The sequence below is a fragment of the Vulpes lagopus genome, chromosome 3 (genome assembly GCF_018345385.1).
Source record: "Vulpes lagopus strain Blue_001 chromosome 3, ASM1834538v1, whole genome shotgun sequence".
Taxonomy (NCBI): domain Eukaryota; kingdom Metazoa; phylum Chordata; class Mammalia; order Carnivora; family Canidae; genus Vulpes; species Vulpes lagopus.
This window is the reverse complement of record NC_054826.1, coordinates 62,968,912-62,990,198: the sequence shown is the minus strand read 5'-3', so window position 1 is coordinate 62,990,198 and position 21,287 is coordinate 62,968,912. Positions and strand designations below refer to the sequence as shown.

General features: G+C 43.2%; 1 long non-coding RNA gene across 1 annotated transcript; it reads right to left on the bottom strand.

Annotated features, from left to right (window-relative positions):
* Positions 1-3,207: 3,207 nt before the first annotated feature.
* LOC121486534 lies at positions 3,208-19,332 on the bottom strand. Its single transcript, XR_005986681.1, has 3 exons — positions 19,288-19,332; positions 5,427-5,500; positions 3,208-3,381 (listed from the first exon to the last, which is right to left on the bottom strand). It is a non-coding gene; the product is annotated as an uncharacterized LOC121486534 (long non-coding RNA).
* Positions 19,333-21,287: the final 1,955 nt, after the last annotated feature.

Here is a 21,287-nt window from a genome sequence, read left to right as displayed (position 1 = left end):
GGGAATTTGACATGAAAAGGTAGCCAACATTCATTGGTAGAATAAACCCATAGTTTTAAAGCTGCCTGGTTGAACATCTTCAGGGATAGAGGAAAGGGAGTTGAGGAGTTTGTACCATTTTCACACAGAGCTGGTGCTGTACATATTTAGTTTTCCTTGTAGGCTTTCCCTTTGAAAAAAGAGCTGAGGATAGGGGAAGGAAATGTTTGGAAACAGCTGAGTCAATAGATAATTTTCTGTCTTCATTTAATGGTAGCTTGGGAGAGGAAGACTCAGTGGGGACTGAGGGTCCAAGCAGAATTTAGTGTGTAAAACTTGAACTGAGCCCTCTCTGAAGGAAGAATTCTTAAGGACATGATGAAAGGTTTAGAAGACTCCAATTGTCATGCAAAAAATTGGATTTGTGTATGTATTAGGGAACTGTTGACAGGGTATGTGTTTAAAAAAAAAATAGTTTTAAAGATTTGTTATTTTAGAGAGCATGAGGGTAGGGGGAGGAGCAGAGAGAGAGAGAATCTCAAGCAGATTTCCCCACTCAATGTAGAGCCCAACACAGGGCTTGATTCACAACCCGGAGATCATGACCTGAGCTGAAATCAAGAGTCAGACGCTTAGCTGATTGAACCACGAGGCGCCCCAACAGGGTATGTGTTTTTAATAGAAGCACTGGAATGCCTGTTGACAAGGTCTAAATTGTTGAGACAGGTGTAAGTAGTTTTATAAACAGGAGTTAGTAAAGGGCACAAGTGTAAGTCAAAAAAAAAAGGTAGGATGATGGAAAACTACACAAAAGTCAAACTGGAGATGAAAGAAAGACTACAGACCCCAAGATAGTAGGTCAAGGAACCAGACCTGGGCACAGTTTGTAGGAAGCCTCTCTACCAGCCAAGGAAGATTAATACACCCCAAAAATGAACTGCCAAGTGCTACTGGCTTGTGTAATATGACTGTAGGATATAATATACCCTGTGTCCAAAATTGTCTTTTTTTTTTTTTAACAAAGATGATCCTAGATAGGATTTTCTTTCTTTTTCTTTTTCTTTTTTTTTTAAGATTTTATTTATTCATTCATGAGAGACACACAGAGAGAGAGGGAGGCAGAGACACAGGCAGAGGGAGAAGCAGGCTCCATGCAGGGAGCCCAACGTGGGACTCAATCCCAGGACTCCAGGACCACGTCCTGGGCCGAAGGCAGGCGCTAAACCGCTGAGCCACCCAGGGATCCCCAAAGTTGTCTTTTTTTTTTTTTTCTTTCAAAGTTGTCTTTTTTATGGTCAAGTAGCTCACCCACCCATCCAAATGCTGGGCAGCCAGGCATAATGTGGAGTGGGAGCCGGCTCTGGTGGAGACTTGAGGAATGCTGGGGCAAGAGAATGCCTCAGAAAAGCTCAGTTACCACCATCAGCTGTAACTTTGAAGAAGACTACTTGATAGCGGTAAGGCCTCTGCTAGAAGTAGTGTGATATTTAAATCCTGTATGTTCTCAGCATACTTCCTATGAGAGCCAGAAGTATAAAACCACCATGAACTGTTCATATTCCAGACTGAAGAGTCTTGGATCCCACTCTAAAGAAGACACGTGTACCTAATGGTTTTTTAATACAGACAAATCAGCAACCTTCATCAATAAGATGTAAAAGTACCTGAAATTTGATCCTGTTTTTCCACAGAGACTGATTTGGGAGGTCTAGCTGGAGAGCAATTAGCAGTAGTGATTTGATTTGAGGAACTACAACATGGTGGAAATCACTCCCTCTAGAAAATTGATAAGCCTAACTGCCAGACAAGATTCTAATTTTTCTTCACTATCGATCACAGGGGTGATCCCTGTGATCTCATTATCTTGCTTTTTTTTTTTTTTTTTTTTAAGATTTATTTATTTTGAAGAGAGTGTGTGCAAGTGAGGGGGCGAGGTAGGGGGAGAGGGACCAAGGGAGAGAAGCAGACTCCCTGCTGAGCCCAGAGCCCAATATGGGCCCATGACCCTGAGCCTATGACCTGAGCCAAAACCAAGAGTCGATGCTCAACCATCTGAGCCACCCAGACACCCATGATTCTTAATCTTTTTAAAAAGTTATTAATTGTGAGTAATTAATGCACATGGCAACAAACTATATATACTGAAAACTTTTCTTCCCACTCTGTGCCTCAGCCTTTACTTCTTCCAAGAGGCAATTATTTTTAACTAGTATGTTTTCCCAGAGACGTTCCATGCATATTCAAATATATTTTTTCTATTTATTTTTATATTAAATTATACCATGTACACATATATGCACATATATACATGATTTTGCACCCTATTTATTTCACTTAACATATGCCAATGCCTTCCCCAAGGACTCACCTAAGTTGAATAAGTTAGGTTTATTGCTCATTACAATGAGGGAGAATGCACACCATGGTGAATTATAGGGCATCTCAGCTGGAGGGTGTTGGGAAAGGATTTCTAGGATTTGGGTTTGGATTAGATGGTTTGGGAAAAAAGTTTTTTTTTTTTTTTTTAAATTTATTATTTTTTTTTTTATTTTTATTTATTTACGAGAGTCACAGAGAGAGAGAGGCAGAGACACAGGCAGAGGGAGAAGCAGGCTCCATGCACCGGGAGCCCGACGTGGGATTCGATCCCGGGTCCCCAGGATCGCGCCCTGAGCCAAAGGCAAGCGCCAAACCGCTGCGCCACCCAGGGATCCCGGGAAAAAAGTTTTAAGGAAGTGTGGATTTGCTCTGGATTGGATGCTGGGGCCATTCTGTGATTGGGTATCTTAATCTTAAGGCAGGAGGATAAATCAAGGCTAATGTCATAATTGGCAAAAAAAAATTAAAAATTTACTCATATTAGGATAGAGGGATATTTGGTCATTTTTATAGTTCCAGTAATGTTCATGTTTTTATTCTATGTTCATACATGATTATTGATAGCCTTGTTTTTATCTTGATCTATCACTGTCACAGGTCTCATCATATGAAATTTTTTATGTTCAAAAGGAAAATAATAAGGACTAACTGGGTGCCAGGCCAGCTTTTGGCAACATCCAAGTTCTAACTGATGTCAAGAGCTTCTTTTCTCTTTCCCACATGACATATTAGTATTCTTTCCATATAAGTACATAAAGAATGCAATTTGCTTCATTCTTAGTTTTTTGGTTTTTTTAAGATTTTATTTTATTCATGAGAGAGAGAGAGAGAAAGGCATAGACATAGGCAGAGGGAGAAGCAGGCTCCATGCAGGGAGCCTGACGTGGGACTCGATCCCGGGTCTCCAGGGTCACGCCGTGGGCCGCAGGCAGGCGCTAAACTGCTGAGCATCCCCTTGCTTCATTCTTGTTAATGGCAACATGATACTCCATTGTATAGATGTCATAATTTATTACTCATTCCCTGAAAGAGAGACATTTACGTTGTTTACTATTCAAACAATGCTACAATAAATATTACTTGTGAGTGTGCAAGTTCATCGGTAGAATAAATTGCTAAAAGTGAAGTTGTTGGGTCCAAGCATTTGTGCATTTTAATTTTTGTTAGATATTGTCAGATTGACCTTAATAGAAGTTTTACCAATTTATTCTTCCACTAGCAATTTATGAGTTTGCCAGTTAATCCACACCATTGCCAAAATAATCTACTACTGAACTTTATCATTTTTTCCAATGTGATAGGTTCAAAAATAATATCTTAATTCCCTTTCTACATAAGTAAGCTGCAGAAGTATTTTTAAATAGTAATATAGTAAGGGAAGGTGACAGCTGTATTGGGATGTGCATCTTTCAGGAGGACTAATTGCATTGCAGACTGTGTCATATATTTTGTTAAAAGCCCATATGACTATAAAATATTGAATGGGAAAAGGAAGACGATTTAACAGATTGAGAAGTCTGTCTCCCATTTTATTTATAGCATAGTCTTTACCCTGTCCATCTCTTGCCATTGCAGAGTAGTGGGGGTTTTTTGGTAGTTGTCTTCCTAAGCACCCAAAGGGAAGCTAAGTCCTGTCTAGTCTAAGGGAGAGTCTGGAGGACTTAGTTGCTTTCCATTTTTAAAGTTGTATAAAGGAGGGGGCACCTGGGAAGCTCAGTGGCTGAACGTCTGCCTTTGGCTCAGATCGTGATGCTGGGGTCCTGGGATTGAGTCCTGCATCGGGCTCCTCACAAGGAAACCTGCTTCTCCCTTTGCCTATCTCTCTCTCTCTCTCTCTTTCATGAATAAATAAAATCTTAAAAAAAAAAAAAAAAAGTTCTGTAAAGGGTAAATGTTAATACCTGCCTGCCCACCAGCAGCTACCATTTGCTCTGCCATGACCTATGAGACACACCAAGGATCTGAATTTACCCTGTCCTAGATATAGGGCTCCATTGTAGATGTGTAGGACCTGAAGTATGAAAGATGTTTTGAATGAATATTTCCCAAGCATTTATTGAGCATCTACTGTATGCCAGGTACTGTTTAAGCCCTGATATGTCAGTGGTAAATGAAACAAAGTCCTTGCCCTCAGGAAGCCTACTTTCTGGACAATAAACTAATATGAGAAAGAAAGAAGCATCCCTGACAGTTGTCACCTAGTAACTGGCAGTGGTGTTCCCTTATTGAAGATAAACAATGTTATAGAATATCACATCAGATGAGGGTTCTGCATGACTGTACTGTGATGGACCATCTTCACTCAAACAGGCCTGGACAGACACGCAACACAAAAATAACCAGATACCCACCCCCTATCAATATGAGTAAGATACCGAATTGCCCCAACTTTCTAAAAACACTCAATCCGGAATAGCACCCCACCTCCTTGTTTCCTTGAAGGCTTTACATCTCTTAACTCAAGCCAAAATCCTCCCAATACTCTCTTATTGAGTTTTCCTGTTCTTTTCAATAGTGTTTAGTCTTAATTGCTACATGAAGTTTAAAACACTTTGATTAATGTGTGCCCCCCCCACAGCCCCCCTGTGATCTTTGCTCAGTGGGAATTGACTCTTGGGAGCCAAAAATGGATACACACACATCCCCAGTAGAAAACAGATAAAAGGATAGAGTGATAGAGAGCACTTGTTATCTCATAGCACTGAGAGGCCTTCTGCAGAGGTGACATTTGAGCAGAGGCCTGAATGAAATGGAGGAACCATGTGGATATTTAGAGGTTGAGGGAAAAGGAAGTGCACTGACCTCTAAAATAGACTTGGCATGTTCTCCAAACAAGAGGCCAATTTAGCTTAAGAGTGAGCAAGGGAAATAATTAGAAGTAAACTTAGAAGTAGCCAGAGCTCCAACCATGCAAGCTTCAAAGGTCCTGGTGAAGACTAGATAGATTTTGCTTCAAGTTACAGGAAGCCATTGAAAGATTCTGGGTTTGTTAGGAGAGTGACTCATCTCCCTTGTGGCCAGAGTGACACTGCCCTTAGGCTGAGGCAGAGAAGGCCTGATCCACCCACCTCCTACTTGCCTGGCCTGGAGACCGTTGTCTCTGAAAATTTTGTCAAACTCTTCTGGGTCCTTTATTAGAAATCTGGAAGAAGGAAGGATAAAAGCCATAAGCAGAACCAAAAGAAAATGCACCAGGATCTCAGAAATTCTGTGGTAGAATGAGACATCAGTGGACGTAATAGGAAACAGGATTTTTTTTAAGATTTATTTTTTTATTTTTTTTATAAATTAATTTTTTATTGGTGTTCAATTTACCAACATACAGAATAACACCCAGTGCTCATCCCGTCAAGTGCCCCCCTCAGTGCCCGTCACCCATTCATCCTCACCCGCCCCCTCCTCCCCTTCCACCACTCCTAGTTCATTTCCCAGAGTTAGGAGTCTTTATGTTCTGTCTCCCTTTCTGATATTTCCCACACATTTAAGATTTATTTATTCAGAGAGAGCGAGAGAGAGGCAGAGACACAGGCAGAGGCAGAAGCAGGCTCCATGCAGGAAGCCCGATGTGGGACTCGATCCCGGGTCTCCAGGATCACACCCCGGGCTGCAGGCGGCGCTAAACCACTGTGCCACCAGGGCTACCCCGAAACATGATTTTTCTTAACATTTCTTCATTTGAATAAAAAACTCAGGTTGGCAAATTAGTTGTTATGAGAGCCTGTTTTTGGTTCAGAGATCGGCCTTTGCCGATGGGCACCAGCAGGGGGTGCTATAAACCTCAGCAGCCTGGATGCCTTTGGTCTCAGGCACAGAATGAAGTAGGGACGTTGCTGTTTTGAACATAGTGTGTGCATCAGAATCACCTGCTTTCCCTCCCACCTTCCCCCATTTCTAGCAGGTTCCCAGGTTAGATGCAGATGCAGATGTTAGATGCTGATGCTTCCAGGCAGATTGTTTCTCTTTCTGGAGGTGATAAGAATCCCCTGAAGAGCCTCTCAGCAGTCTGAGGCACCCTCCCCTAAGGGCATTTCAGAATGGGGTGGAGCGAGAATGCAGGTGTTCCTACATTCTTCCTCCCTCCTCTTGGGCAGTTGTAAAAGTATTGTGTCCACTGAAGCTCTACAAATAGCTACCATAAGCATCACACTTAGCTTTTTTATTCCCTCATTCCATCTTTTAATTTTGGCTTCCAGTCGTACATTACAAGTGTACAGAAATACAATTGACTGGGACACCTGGGTGGCTCAGTGGTTGAGTGTCGCCCTTCAGCTCGGGGCATGATCCCAGGTCCAGGGATTGAGTCCCACATCGGGCTCCCTGCAGGGAGCCAGCTTCTCTCTCTGCCTATGTCTCTCCCTGTGTGTGTCTCTCATGAATAAATAAATAAAATCTTTTAAAAAATTATTTAAGGGATTCCCTGGGTGGTGCAGCGGTTTAGCGCCTGCCTTTGGCCCAGGGCGCGATCCTGGAGACCCGGGATCGAATCCCACATCAGGCTCCCAGTGCATGGAGCCTGCTTCTCCTTCTGCCTGTGTTTCTGCCTCTTTCTCTCTCTCTGTGCGACTATCATAAATAAATAAATAAAAATTTAAAAAAATTATTTTAAAAAAAAGAAATACAATTGACTGTTGGACATTGGCCTTTTATCCCGTGACACTGCCAAACTCATGTACCGTATTAGTTCTAGAAGTTCTTTTGTAGGCTTCTTAGGGTTTTGCACATAGTCATAAACAATCTTGTCCATCAGTGAATAGCGACTGTTTTATCCTTCCCCCATTCCGTCTTGAATTCTTGTTTCTCTGGTGGCCAGAACCGGTTTCTCTGCTGACCCCATTCCGTCATATTCAGGAGCAGTTAACACACTAAGTCACAAAGCAATTGACAGTATTCTGAATTCTAAGTGACCACTGAGGACACTTAGGGAAAAGACATCTGAAATGATGACAAGGGCCCTGAGATGAGAGAGACCTAGCCTTGAAATAGTTCTCGTAGGCCAGAGCTAGAGAGTAGAACCCCACCTTCCTAAAGTGGGGAGGTTAGGCTCCAGCTCCGAGTGGGAAGAGTCTAGCCTTTCACACAGTCCTGCTGCTCTGACCCAGGAATTCCTGTGTGGGTCAGGTACCTGAATTGTAGCACCCAAGGGGACTCTTGGATTAAGCCTTAGGGTGGACCAAGGCTTGGCAGAGGTAAAGGGAGACCTCAGCCCATTTGATAGGTCATGAGAATTGGTGGTGGCATTCTCATGGAGGGCTCCAAAAGGAAAGCAACAGATTGGGCTTCTAATCTAGGCAGCAGGCTAGAGGAAGTTTGCCCTTTCTTGGTTACTAGTTGAGTGGGGATAAATGGCATTTGGGAGCAACGTAAATTCATTTGTGTTCTCTCTCCCTGCACACTGCCTGGTGCTTTCATACATTGGCACTAGGTACATGACCTTCCTCGGCCCTCCCTTTTGTCAAGCTTCTTTTCCCGGGGATTAGCTTCTAGGGTCCTTTTACTAAGCAGCTCCCCTTCATAGCTTCATCCTCCCTTTGCTTCAAAACTTAAAGGTAGCCATTGTTTTCTCAAGGAAAATGGCATGTCTAAAATGCATTGTGTTTTCATTTCCCTAGCTGTAGGTTAGCATGTGTTGGGATACTCAGAGTTGGTACTGCCTTTGGCCTCACACTCTGGGCTCCACCTCTCCATATAATCCTGCCTGTTAGGAAAACCATTTAAAATAGAAATAGTTGATAAGTTCAGCTGTCACACTGTAATAGGGCTTGGCTTACGGGGGGAAAACCTGGCCTCTGCCTCCTACACGTGATGTAGTGGTACTGTGCCTGAGCTTGGGCAAGTCACCAAATTGCTGCCTCACTTTCCCTATTTGATGTGATGGGATGGTAATAGCTGGAAAGAGATATAGTATAATGGTTTAAGGGCATGGACTCTGAAGCCAGGTGCCTAGACTTAAATCCTGACTCCTCTCCTTACTAGCTCCATAAACTTGGCAAGTTACATAGCCTCTTTGTCTCTCAGTTTTGAGTTGCTAATAGTACTTAAATTTATAGAGTTATTATGAGGATTAATGAGTTAGTACCTGCAAAGGATATAAAATAGTACCTGGAACATCATAAGTAGAAGATAGCATCATCTTCATCACATTATAAGGATCTGTTGAGTTCATGGTGTGAAAGTATTTTGAAGCTGAAAAGTGATATCCACCTTCTGACTATTACCTTACCAAAACTATTTAATAGTGGAACTCATTGTGCTGAGCCTGCAGATTGAGGACGGCTGTTATTTTGGGAGGGGGGTGTTGTTTGTTTTGTTGAAATAGAGTTGACACAAATTTCATAATGTTACATAATTTTCAGGTGTACAACATAGTGATTCCACAACTCTCCATGTTATGCTGTACTCACCACACATCTCTATTACAATGTCACTGACTATATTCCCTACTCTGAAAGATGCCTTTCATCTCTGTGACTTACTCATTTCAAAACTGGAAGCCTCTACCTCCCACTCTCCTCACCCATTTCTCCCATCCCTCCACCCATTACCCTCTGGTAACCAGCCATTAGTTTATTTTCTTTTTTGAAATGAAAAACTATTTCATTAGTTTACTTTCTTTTTTTTTCAAAAAAGAAAACTTTATTTCACAGAGAGAGCATGAGCAGGGGAAGGGACAGAGGGACAGAATGAGAAGCAGGGGAGAAGCAGGCCAATCCCAGGACCCGGAGATAACTACCTGAGCTGAAGGCAGACGCTTAACTGGCTGAGCCACCCAGGTGCTCCCCTCACTTTGTTTTTTGTATTTATGGGTCTGTTTCTTTTTTTTTTTTTTTTTTTTAATGATAGTCAGAGAGAGAGAGAGGCAGAGACACAGGCGGAGGGAGAAGCAGGCTCCATGCACCGAGAGCCCGACGTGGGATTCGATCCCGGGTCTCCAGGATTGCGCCCTGGGCCAAAGGCAGGCGCCAAACCGCTGCACCACCCAGGGATCCCTGTTTCTGTTTTTTTTTTATTCTTTTGGTTTATTTTTTTTTTAGATTGCACACATAACTGAAATCATATTTGTTTTTCTTTGTCTTCACTTAGATAATACTCTGTAGGATCAGCTATGTTGTCACAAATGGTAAGATTGCATCCTTTTTTATGGCTGATTGATATTCCATTACATACACACACCACATCTTTGTTCCTCTATTGATGGACATTTGAATTGCTTCTATAGCTTGGCTATTGTAAATAATGCTGCAGTAAACATAGAAATGTATATGTCTTTTTGAATTAGTATTTTTGTTTTCTTTGCATAAATACCCAGTAGTGGAGAAGAGGGCTGATTTTGTTTTTTGTTTTTTTGTTTTTGCTTTTTAAGATTTTATTTATTCATGAGACACAGAGAGAGAGAGAGAGAGAGAGAGAGAGACAGGCAGAGAGAGAAGCAGACTCCTCACAGGGACTCAATCCCAGATTCTGGGATCACGCCCTGAGCTGAAGGCAGCCGCTCAACCACTGAGCCATCCAGGCGTCCCAAGGGCTGATTTTTTTTTTCTTTTTTTTTTTTTTTCCAAGGGCTGATTTTGAATGTCACCTTCCCAAAGCCCCATTATGCTGTCCTTATCTGGGCAATTCCTCTGCCCACAAACTGGCATACAGGACGTAGGTCCTCTTTATATAGAGCCTCCGATGCTGGTGAATTAAGAACTGAGGCTATCACACCCCCAGGGAATGACTTAACCACCCACACAGGAGGGAGCCGGGGAGGGAGTTCTCAGTGGGCATCAGGGACAAGGACAGAAACTGAGAGGGAATTATGAGAAGCCTGACCCTTCTGCCCACCTTCTAGAAGACTGGAGGAGACTTCCAGTCTTATCTCTAAAGGAAGAGTTCTGTTCTTTTTTTTTTTAAAGATTTATTTATTTATGTATTTATGATAGAGAGAGAGAGAGAGAGAGAGAGGCAGAGACACAGGAGGAGGGAGAAGCAGGCTCCTTGCTGGGAGCCCAACTTGGGACTGGATCCCGGGACTCCAGGATCATGCCCCGGGCCAAAGGCAGGCGCTAAACCGCTGAGCCACCCAGGGATCCCCAAGAGTTATGTTCTCACTTCACAAGGTGCTTGAAGAAGACAGTGAGGTAATAGTCCCAGATAAATAAAAAAGATATTATTGGAGTATAATAGGTGAATTACCATATCTGAACCAAACCTCCCTAAAAGTCCTGTCAGATGGTCAGTGTGTGAGGATGAGCAGTATACCCTCTTTTGATATAGGACTCTCTTGCTAGCCTTTATGTTTGCCCTGATAAGCCTTTTCTGCTAGGTGGCCCTCTAAATTGTACTCATTGAGGGCTTTGGTTGAATTTTAGCCACTCAGCTTCCCAGTCTCTATGCTTTTCCGTACTTTGGGACTCCCCCTCCACACACACAATACTGGTGTTTTTGCAATAGGGATCGAGCCCTCTGTGGTAGACTCACACTCTGTAGTATGACTTTACCGTTCCCTGTCTCAAGAGACAAAGTCTATTTCCCCACCCCTTTACAGTAACTGTCTTTGTGACTAATAAAATGTGGTGGACGTGCTGATATGTGACTCATAAGGCTACCACTTTCACCCTCTTGGGATGCTGGCCTGAAATGGCTGTGCCATAAAGGAACCTAAAATGAAAGATCATGTAAGATAGAGAGAGGCCCAGCTTACCAAACGATCCCGGGTGAGCCCAGCCTCTAGCTGACCTACCAGCTGAGACAGCTGCATGAGTAAGCCCAATAGAGATCAGGAGAACTGTCCAATCAATGTGCAGATTCATAGACATAAATTATCTTAAAACACTAAGCTTTAGTGCATTTGTTAGGTTGCAATAGATAACTGATACGCCGTGCATTTTATTTCTAACACCCCTTCCCACTGGTCTTCTATAGTTTGAAAGGCCTGGCTTTCTTTAGGAGGTCAGAGTGTGTTTTTCCAGCCTTCTTGGCCAAAATCCAGTTCCATATTGTCCTGAAGTCTGTTTTCACAAGGCTGGTCTTGGCTCTGAGGCTATATATCTTAAATGCAATCTCATTGGTGACTCACCGATGCATTCTCATTTGGCTTTGCCTGGAATTAGATGGACCAACACATATGCTTTCAAAATTTTTCTGTTAAGAAATCACAAATTTAGACTTTTACCTGTGCATGGCCAAGATGGAGTATAGGGACCAGATTTGCCCTCTCGCTTCATTGTTGCCTCCTAGTTTGTCGCCATCATTCTAAATATACTCCTGATGTGATGTGGGTCCAACATGGAGAACAGCCAGCCCTTGCTCCCCTTGATCTGGCCTCCACTGACCTCTCCAGCCTGCCCTTGTTAATTAAGTAACCCCTCTTCTGACTATTTCCTCCCCTGACATCCCATCTGTTGTACCATTCCTGCCATATTATTTGCAGTTTGTTGAACACACCATGCTCTATCATGCCTAGGCATCTTTCCTTATGTGCTGCCCATTCCCTCCTAGCTGGCCACATAAACATGTCCTCCATTTTTAAGAATCTGTTTAACTCTGGGGCCTTCCTGATGCTCTCAGGGTGAACTGACTCCTTCATAATCCACGGTTCTCTGTTCATATAGCGATCCTTGTGCCTACAGCACGTTACAGTCCTTGTTCATGGTTGTCTCCCTTTCTAGACCGTGAGATAGTTCGTTGTTAATGAGTCAGAGACTCATCATTAAAAACGAGTCTCTGACTCATTAAAACTTTCGTTTTAATGCAGTGTCTGACACACACTAGTTGCTTAGTAAACATTTATAGAAGGAAGTGTGAGGGGGCGCCTGGGTGGCTCAGCAGTTGAACCTCTGCCTTCTGCTCAGGGCGTGATCTCGGGGTCCTGGGACCGAGTCCCATATCAGGATCCCTGCGGGGAGCCTGCTTCTCCCTCTGCCTATGTCTCTGCCTCTCTCTCTCATGAATAAATAAATAAAATCCTAAAAAAAAAAAAAAAAAAGGAAGTGTGAGTGGGAAGGAACATGTGTGACAAAAATCTAAAAAGATAGGGATGTCCCCAGGGCTAGAAGAATAGCCCATGCAAAAACAGAGTGTTCCTTCTGAGTGATGAATCCAGTAGCTTGATTTCATGCTAACAGAGCCATTGTGACATTAATTAGGACTTTATTAATTTTTAAGGAATAGGGATCTCTGGGTGGCACAGCGGTTTGGCGCCTGACTTTGGCCCAGGGCGTGATCCTGGAGACCCGGGATCGAATCCCACATCGGGCTCCCGGTGCATGGAGCCTGCTTCTCCCTCTGCCTGTGTCTCTGCCTCTGTCTCTGTGGCTATCATAAATAAATAAAAATTAAAAAAAAATTTTTAAAAATAATAATTTTGAAGGAATAACAAACTGGATCCTTTATGTTACACCATTTATCAACAGATTTGTTCAACTTAAATACTGGGACATAAACAAGAGCTAACAAGAGCAAACATTTCAGGTAACCATCAAACACTTGACAAGTAGCCCTTTCCACATAAACAATTGATGGACTGAATTAGAAAATATTCTCATCTGTTCATTAAAACAGATTTCCCTTAAGATCCTTACTGAGAAGCAATTTATTAGCATAGTTCCACTAGATTCCTGAAGGCAATACAACTGAATTCCTTTTAATATGCTTTATGATTCAGTCAAGCCAACTCTTGTCAGCGGGACCTAGTTAATCTGAATTAACTATATTTGAAGTCTTGGCATTACAGACTGAGAGCAGAATGATTCATTCAAATGGTGTGTCTTTGTAGCTTGTCCCAGAAGATTGCTGGAAACACAGAAAATTGATGGTGTTTTGGAGAAGATGAAGGAGATGTCCCTGGGTACATCTTGGCCTCTAGATGTAAACCTTGTGAGCTTGGTGACTTTCTACTTGTAGGGGAGCTGTAGCAGAAGCCTTGACTTTTAACAGGCAACCCCTCCCAATTTCCCCCTCCTCCTCCTCCTCCTCAAAAAAACCCCAAAAAAACAAAAAAACAAAAAACAAAAACAAACCCAACAGGGTACCTGGGTGGCTCAAGTGGTTGAGCTTCTGCCTTTGGCTCAGGTCATGATCCCGGGTCTGGGGATCAAGTCCCACATATGGCTTCCTGCGAGGGGCCTGCTTCTCCCTCTGTCTATGTCTCTGCCTCTCTCTCTCTCTGTGTCTCTCATGAATAAATAAATACTTTAAAACAAACAAACAAGCAAAAAAAAAAAAAAAACCCCAACTTCTATACACATATATTCATAGAGCTTTCCTGTGGCATAAAGGATTTTAAATGAAGAAAATATAGGCCAGTCATGGAATGTCATCCTGTTAGAACAGAAGGGTATGTTACCTGGGGAGGGAATCTACACATGAACACACATCTATTGGGAAAGGAAAGAGGCCATCAATGCTAGGCTGTGCTTTACTAACAGGGCCCTAGGCTTTTTTTTTCAGCTATGATCTTTGTACTTTACTAAAAATTTCCTGGAGTTGGGGTTTCAAGGAATTAATGAGCTTTGGGAAAAGCTGAGATGAGTATGAAGGCCTTCCGTCCCATCAGAGAGCAATGTTGGGCTCCTGAGACAGGTGATGTCTTTTCCTGAGCTCCCAGGGATGGAGCCATAGTTGGGCAGATAGACATGCACTCTAGAAAATCCAGTAGCTTCCTCCTGCAAAGACCCAGAGTAGATTATTCTGGGCGCCGCCACTGCTGTGGTTTCCCCTTCCACGCTAGGCTAAAATCAAGGTGGCTTGATATCCTGAACTAAACAAGAAGACAGTACTCCAAACTTGGATGGAAACCCCTGGTTCTGTATATTCTGTGTCTCTTCATTGACACGTTGTTTCTCATCCATCTTTGCAATTTCCTTCCTTTGCAATTGCTGCCATTTTTTCCTAGTTGCACTAAGTTTAGGTATGAGGATTGTACTGCTGAAATTCCCCTTCCAGGTTGTGTTTACAGGGCTTAGAATGCAACCTTTGCAAAGGAGCACATCTTTAGTCTTCCTGGCCCTCTTCTAAGCAGTTATTTCTGAAATCATGGTTCTTATATATTTATATTATACTTATATATTTAAATATAAATACATATTAGAACATATATATAAAACATACATAACTTATAGATGTATATATATGCATATATAAACATAACATATAAGCATATGTATAAACATTTTCTATTTTACACACGTATTATATATTTTGAGTATTTACGTTCCTGTACTATTAACTGACTCTCCTGATTGGCCCTTCTACCCCTCTTCTCTGAGATACTCCTCTCCTTCCGCATTTTCACTTCACTTAATAGCAATTTGTTGATCCACTATGAATAACACCTATATCTCAGGCCCTTCAGAGGAGTTAAAGATGAAAATCACACTGTCCACCCTCAGGTCCTTATAATCTGATAAAGGAAAGTAGAAAAAACACAATTGAGTGTGAATGGTCATTGTTCTGTTTTTGAGCACCTGATATATGTTTAGTGCTTTAAATATAATGTTTCACTTAATCAGACCTTGTAAAATAGTGGTATCACCCCCCATATGCGGCTTTTGAAGCATTTCCTCAAGGTTATACTGCTAGTAAGTGCAGAGTTGGGATTCAAACCTGGGTCAATCTCCAAGAGTGTCTTCCAGGAGCTGCCCTACTGTATTAGGAGGCCTCAGTGCAGACCATAAAGGCAGGCGCCATAAAAGTGATATGAGGTTCCAAGGAGGAGCTGAATCTGGGAAGGCTTTGGAAATACACTTGAGATAGGTATGCTTGTTTACATCTTCTGAGCAGCAGATGCTGAGGTAGAATTAAATGTGCAAGAGATTTACTGAGGGATATGCCTGTGACAGACAAAGGAGGAGAAGCTTCAGATTTCTACACAGGAAAGAAGATTGGGTAAGATAGCAACACAGTTCTAAGAACATTTCAGTCAGGCCAAAAAAAAACCATCTTTAAGCCAAAGTCACCTATTAGAGGAGACTCAATGTTGGACAGGGATGGACGTGCATGAGGATCCCTGTTCATCATTATGCTTGGTTACAAGCTAGGAATAAGAGCAGCCCGGGTGGCTCAGCGGTTTAGCGCCACCTTCAGCCCAGCCCAGGGCCTGATCCTGGAGACCCGGGATCGAGTCCCACATCAGGCTCTCTGCATGGAGCCTGCTTCTCCCTCTCCCTCTGCCTGTGTCTCTGCCTCTCTCTCTCTGTGTGTGTCTCATGAATAAATAAATAAAATCTTAAAAAAAAAAAAAAAGCTAGGAATAACCTCCAAGGTTTCACTGGATCCAGAAAGGCAGCAGCTGGAGCAGTGGTCTGCTGTGCTCTGCACGCAGCTGATCTGAACAGTGCATTTTCATGGCTGCCATGAGAAGCTTAGAAGAATTGGTTAAATTTGGGGATAGCTCTGTTAAGAGTGACATTTGAGACAGCACATTTTCTATGAAACACCAGGCTCTTGAGATCCTTCTTGAAAAAACTAAACTGGGAACATATTGCATTCTCCTTTCAGAGACTCATCATGCATATTAACTCAAGGCTCTGAGAAGTTCCACTTTAAAAATGGGTTAACTCATCCGACAGTTCCCAAATCTGCTTGATCACAGAGCTTTTTCTACATGTGTAAATTCTATTAATACACTGTGTATATAGTGGCTAAAAAAAACTCTAAGACTGTGCTTGCTTAGAAAGTTAGGTTAGGCCATATTGTGGAGGGCTTTAGACTATTTAACCTGGTGGCATTGATAGCTTTATGGAAGGGTTCAGAAGAGGGGAGTCATGCACTTGGTTGTGTTACCTGGCAGTGGGTGTGTAGTGGGGATTGGAGCAAGAGTGTGGTCCTTAAAATTAAGCCCTGGTTACTTACAGCCATAATGAGCTTCAGGATTTCCCCCAGTCTCTAGACATAGCCCATGAATCACTTGAAATATAATTGCTTTATTTCCAACCAAAGGTCTAGGAGAACTCAAACTGGTGGGAGGGATGGTGGGGTCACCCAGTAGCAAACTGACCAACCTCCTACAGCCAGAGATAATGGCCTATTGTGCCCCTGGCTTCCTCATCAGCTTCCCTCTGTACTGAGGGTCCAGGCGGCTGGCAGCCAAGCTGTCCTTGTGACTTTCCTCAGAACTCTCCCTCACCCTCCTTCCACTGCCTCCCACACCAGGCCAAGAGATACAGGGCAGCCACACAGTAGATGCAGGCAGCCGTGGGATCTGAGTCATGAGACATTCTCAGCAGTGACCCAGTGACTGGTCTATGGAGAAGCTAGCTTTCCTCTCCCTTCATTGGGGAGGTTCATGCCTCTACTATAAATTTACTAGGGGAAACTTTTAAAGCCAACTATCTCTGTTAATGCACCATGACAAGGGTGGTCCAAAGCAGTGGAGCCTTTGAATGTTTCATAAATATAATTAATCTCCCCCAATGGGGAAGGCTTTGACAGTGAGGAGGCAATGTGAATTGTGGTTAAGAATGTATGTCCTGGGCTCAGACAGAGCTGGCTTTAAATTTTGTCTCTACCCACCGAAAGAACTAGCTTTGCATCCTGGGCCAGTTACCTAACCTCTATAGGTTCATGTTTTTTATCTATAGCAGATCTCATTATACTATGTGTTTTGTGGGGTTGTTATAAGAATTTTAAAAAGCCTATGAAGGGTTTAGAACAGTGCCTGGCACAAAGAAAGTGACTGATACATGTTAACCATGATTATTTTGATTGTGTTTATCATTATTAGTGTCATCATTCTTAGATATTGGGTGGGTACGGATAGAGTTGAGTCAGAAATGGTTCTCACCATTAAAGAGGTTCACAGAGAAGGCAGAAGGCAGAGTATTAAAAAAACAACAACAACAAAAAAAAACATGAGATGTAGGGCCAGCCCCTGGGTGGCTCAGTAAGCTCAGCACCTGCCTTCGGCTCAGGTCATGATCTCAGCGTCCTGGGATTGAGCCCAACACTGGGCTCCTTGCTTCTCTCTCTTTCTCTGCCTGCCACTCTTCCTGCTTGTGCTCTTGTGCTCTTTGTCTCTGTCAAATAAACAGATAAAATCTTAAAAAAAAATACCACCCATGATATATAAGTAAATTTTACTTTAAAAGAACCCCATAGATAGGGGTACCTGGGTGGCTTCATTGGTTAAACATCTGACTCTTGGCTTTAGCTCAGGTCATGATCTCAGGACCATGAGACTGAGCCCTGAGTCGGGCTCCACACTCAGTAGGGATTCCACTTGAAATTTTCTCTTTCCCTCTCCGTCTGCCACTCCTCCACTCATTCTCTCTCTCTCTCAAATAAATAGATCTTAAAAAAAAAACCCATAAATATTGGGATGCCTGGGTAGCTCAGTGACTGAGCGGCTTGCCTTCAGCTCAAGGTGTGATCCTGGAGTCCCGGGATCGAGTACCACATCAGGCTTCCTGCATGGAGCCTGCTTCTCCCTCTGCCTGTGTCTCTGCCTCTCTCTGTCTCCTTCTGTGTCTCTCATGAATAAATAAATAAAATCTTTTTTAAAAAACATAAGTATTAAACTCTAGTTAATGATATGCATACTGAAGTATTTATAGGTTAAGTGTACTGATGTCTGCATCCGACTTTGAAATGCATCAAAATGGTAAGATGGATTGATGAATGGATTGATGGATAGATATGAGAGGAAAACAAACATAACAAAATGTAAACTGTAGAATCTAGATAGTAGATGTATGGCATCCATTATGCAATTCTTTCAACTTTTCTGTATGTTTGGAAATTTTCATAATAAAATATTAGGAAACCCTGTAATAAATGCCATAAGGCAATAAGTGCCATAGAAGTTCAGAGAAAGTAAAAGCTGATAAATCAGAAAAACACTGTGGTGGGAGTACATTGGAGTTGGGCTTTAAAAGGAATGAGAGGGGGATCCCTGGGTGGCGTAGCGGTTTAGCACCTGCCTTTGGCCCAGGGCGCGATCCTGGAGATCCGGGATCGAATCCCATGTCGGGCTCCCGGTGCATGGAGCCTGCTTCTCCCTCTGCCTGTGTCTCTCTCTGCCTCTCTCTCTCTCTGTGTGACTATGATAAATAAATAAAAATTTAAAAAAAAAATAAAAGGAATCAGAGGGTTTAACTCAAAACGGTGGGGCTGGGGAAGCATTCTAGGTGGGATGAGCAGCATAGGCAAGGGAAGTGAGGCTGAAAACACTGATTTGGGAATCACCTGTGACCTGAGTTAGCACAGGTGGCAGGTAAGAAACATGACTGTGATGGAAGGCAGAGTAGAACTGTCGTCCCTATTCCTTATGCCAGGGACCTTATGCTATGGGGAAAGGGGGGCGGGGCACTGAAATTTCTCTGTTTTCATTTCCGCTATCACTTTGGGCTAAGCTTGTCCATAAGGAAGGTGTGAGTTTTTCCAAGGAACCAAAACATGTTTCGCCAGTGTTCTAATTGGAGCTCTGAGCAAGAGCTCAGGTTGCTGACTGCATGATAAATAGCAAAGTCCTTTTATGTCAGTCTCTGCATCAACCCAGAATCATTCCACCAGAATAGCAACTGGGAGGAACTGCATGAAACTTGCACTTACTCTGTATTCTATTAAGCTGTAATCCCACCATCTTCTTTTAATCATCACATTTTATATTCAATACTAAATCAAAATAGAGTCCATGCTGCATGAGCTCTGGAGAGCTGTCAAATGCTTCTCCTTCCCCCTTAGGAGTCACTGCTGGGCTTTGATAGGCAGCCTAGATCAATGGTTTTCATGCTTCGGTGTACCTGAGAATGATAGCCCAAAGTCTTGTGCACAAAACCAGGCACACTGTCCTTTATGGACAATTTCAGGCATTTTTCACATACCGGCTTGACTTTTGAGCCCAGTTAATCCTAGGATGGCCCTCACCTCCAGCCACGGGTCTTAATTCCCCCAAATATTTTAAGTCTCTCTATTCACTTTCACCCTCCTTAGTTTTCACCCCAGTCCTACCTGTGCTTCCTTCTATCTATATTGTCCTCTCACTGCTGCTCTCCCTGCCACCTTCTCCCTTGATGCCCTCTGGAACCTTGTTCTTCCTGTAAATAAACTACCCTAAGTCTTCAGCTTCATGGCTGAATGCTCTTTCACGCTTCTCACCTTAGCAAAAAAGGACCTTTACCCATAGGTGTTCCCTCTTCCCAGAGGGAGGCCTGGTCATTCTGCCCATGCCTTCATTTTTTTTTTTTTAAAGATTTATTTATTCATGAGAGACACAGAGAGGCAGAGACACAGGCAGAGGGAGAAGCAGGCTCCTCATGGGGAGCCCGATGTGGGACTCGATCCCACATTCTGGGATCACGACCTGAGCCAAAGGTAGGCAGGCACCCAACTGCTGAGCCATAGCAGGGGTGTGTCGTGTCCGCCACCCCCCCCCCCCACCCCCCGCCTTCTTGCACTCAAGGGCTGGACCTGGGGGTGGGAAGCGTGGCTACTTTTTTAACTGCTCTACCCTCCTATAAAATCACCCTCCTATGAAATCACTTCCGTCATCAGTTCTATCATCCTCTACTTGTTATCCTTTATGACCAGCTTCCTGGTTACTCCCCTGTGTTCCCTGAGGACTTTAGCCCTGACTCCCAGTTTTCCTTTCCACCTCTTATCCGAACAACATCCTGGTGACTTCAGTATCCCTGCCAGCAGCTTGTGCCTATCCCACCATTGAGAATTGAATGTGTGCGTGCAGGGCAGTTAGCTCCAACCTCCTAGCCTCACTTATCATCTTTGACCTTCTCAACTCCAATGAACTTGACTTCCTCTCCACCCTTCCATGGCTGGTCACCACCCAGAATGCTCAACTGCTAAACCTTACATCTCAGTGTCCCACATACTAACCATAACCACAGCCTATAGTTTAATCTCTCTCTCATCTCTATATGTGTTTGTTTGAATCACATGAAGATTCCCAGTTCTTAGCCCCAGAACTCTCCTTAGACCTGGGCAAGAGGGTCCTCCCACCCTGGGCCTCATACCTTAGAGGGCCCTACTCAAACCCTTCTCAAAATGTGCCTATTCCTATCGGGTGAGGAGTTTTTCCCCCTTTTTTGACCAGGCAGTTATCCTGTGCCTGTCCTACCCCATGTGTGTTGGATGTATGTACGTGTTGAGGGGCAGACAGCTTGTCTCTTTAGTTCATAGGTCTTCAGATCAAGAGGACCTGTACTGGAGTTGCTGTACTTAAGGAAATATACCTGAGAAGCCTCTTGCTGATGCTATAAAAGCTGGAGGTTTAGGGGAGGGCGTGGGGAGAAGTTAATATATTTTCCATGTAAGAGAAATGTAAATAATATGATCAGATTGTGGTAATTTAAGTTATATCCACAAATCCTTTGACACTCCTTTCAAAACAGGGAACTTAATTTCTTTCCCCTTGAGCACGGACTGGTCTTAATAACTTACTTCTAACAGAATAAAGCAGAAATGACAGTGTGATTTCCAAGGCTTGGATCATATAAGAAATCGTGGCTTTGGGATCCCTGGGTGGCGCAGCGGTTTGGCGCCTGCCTTTGGCCCAGGGCGCGATCCTGGAGACCTGGGATCGAATCCCACATCAGGCTCCCGGTGCATGGAACCTGCTTCTTCCTCCGCCTGTGTCTCTGCCTCTCTCTCTCTCTCTCTGTGTGACTATCATAAATAAATTAAAAAAAAAAAAAAAAAAAGAAATCGTGGCTTTGTGTCTCTCTCTTGCATCACCTGCTCTAGGGGAAGCCAGCTGCCATGTCATGAGGACCCTCAAGCAACCCTATGGAGAGATAACATAGTGACAAACTGAGTCCTCTTGCCAAGAGCCACAGGGGGAGTGATTTTGGAGGCAGAATCTACAGCACAGTCAAACTTTCAGATGACTGTAGCCCCAGCTATTACACTGATGCAATCTCAGTGGGAGGCCCTGAGCTAGAATCACCCAGCTAAGCCAATTTTTAACTCACAGAAACTTTCAGATAATAAAATGT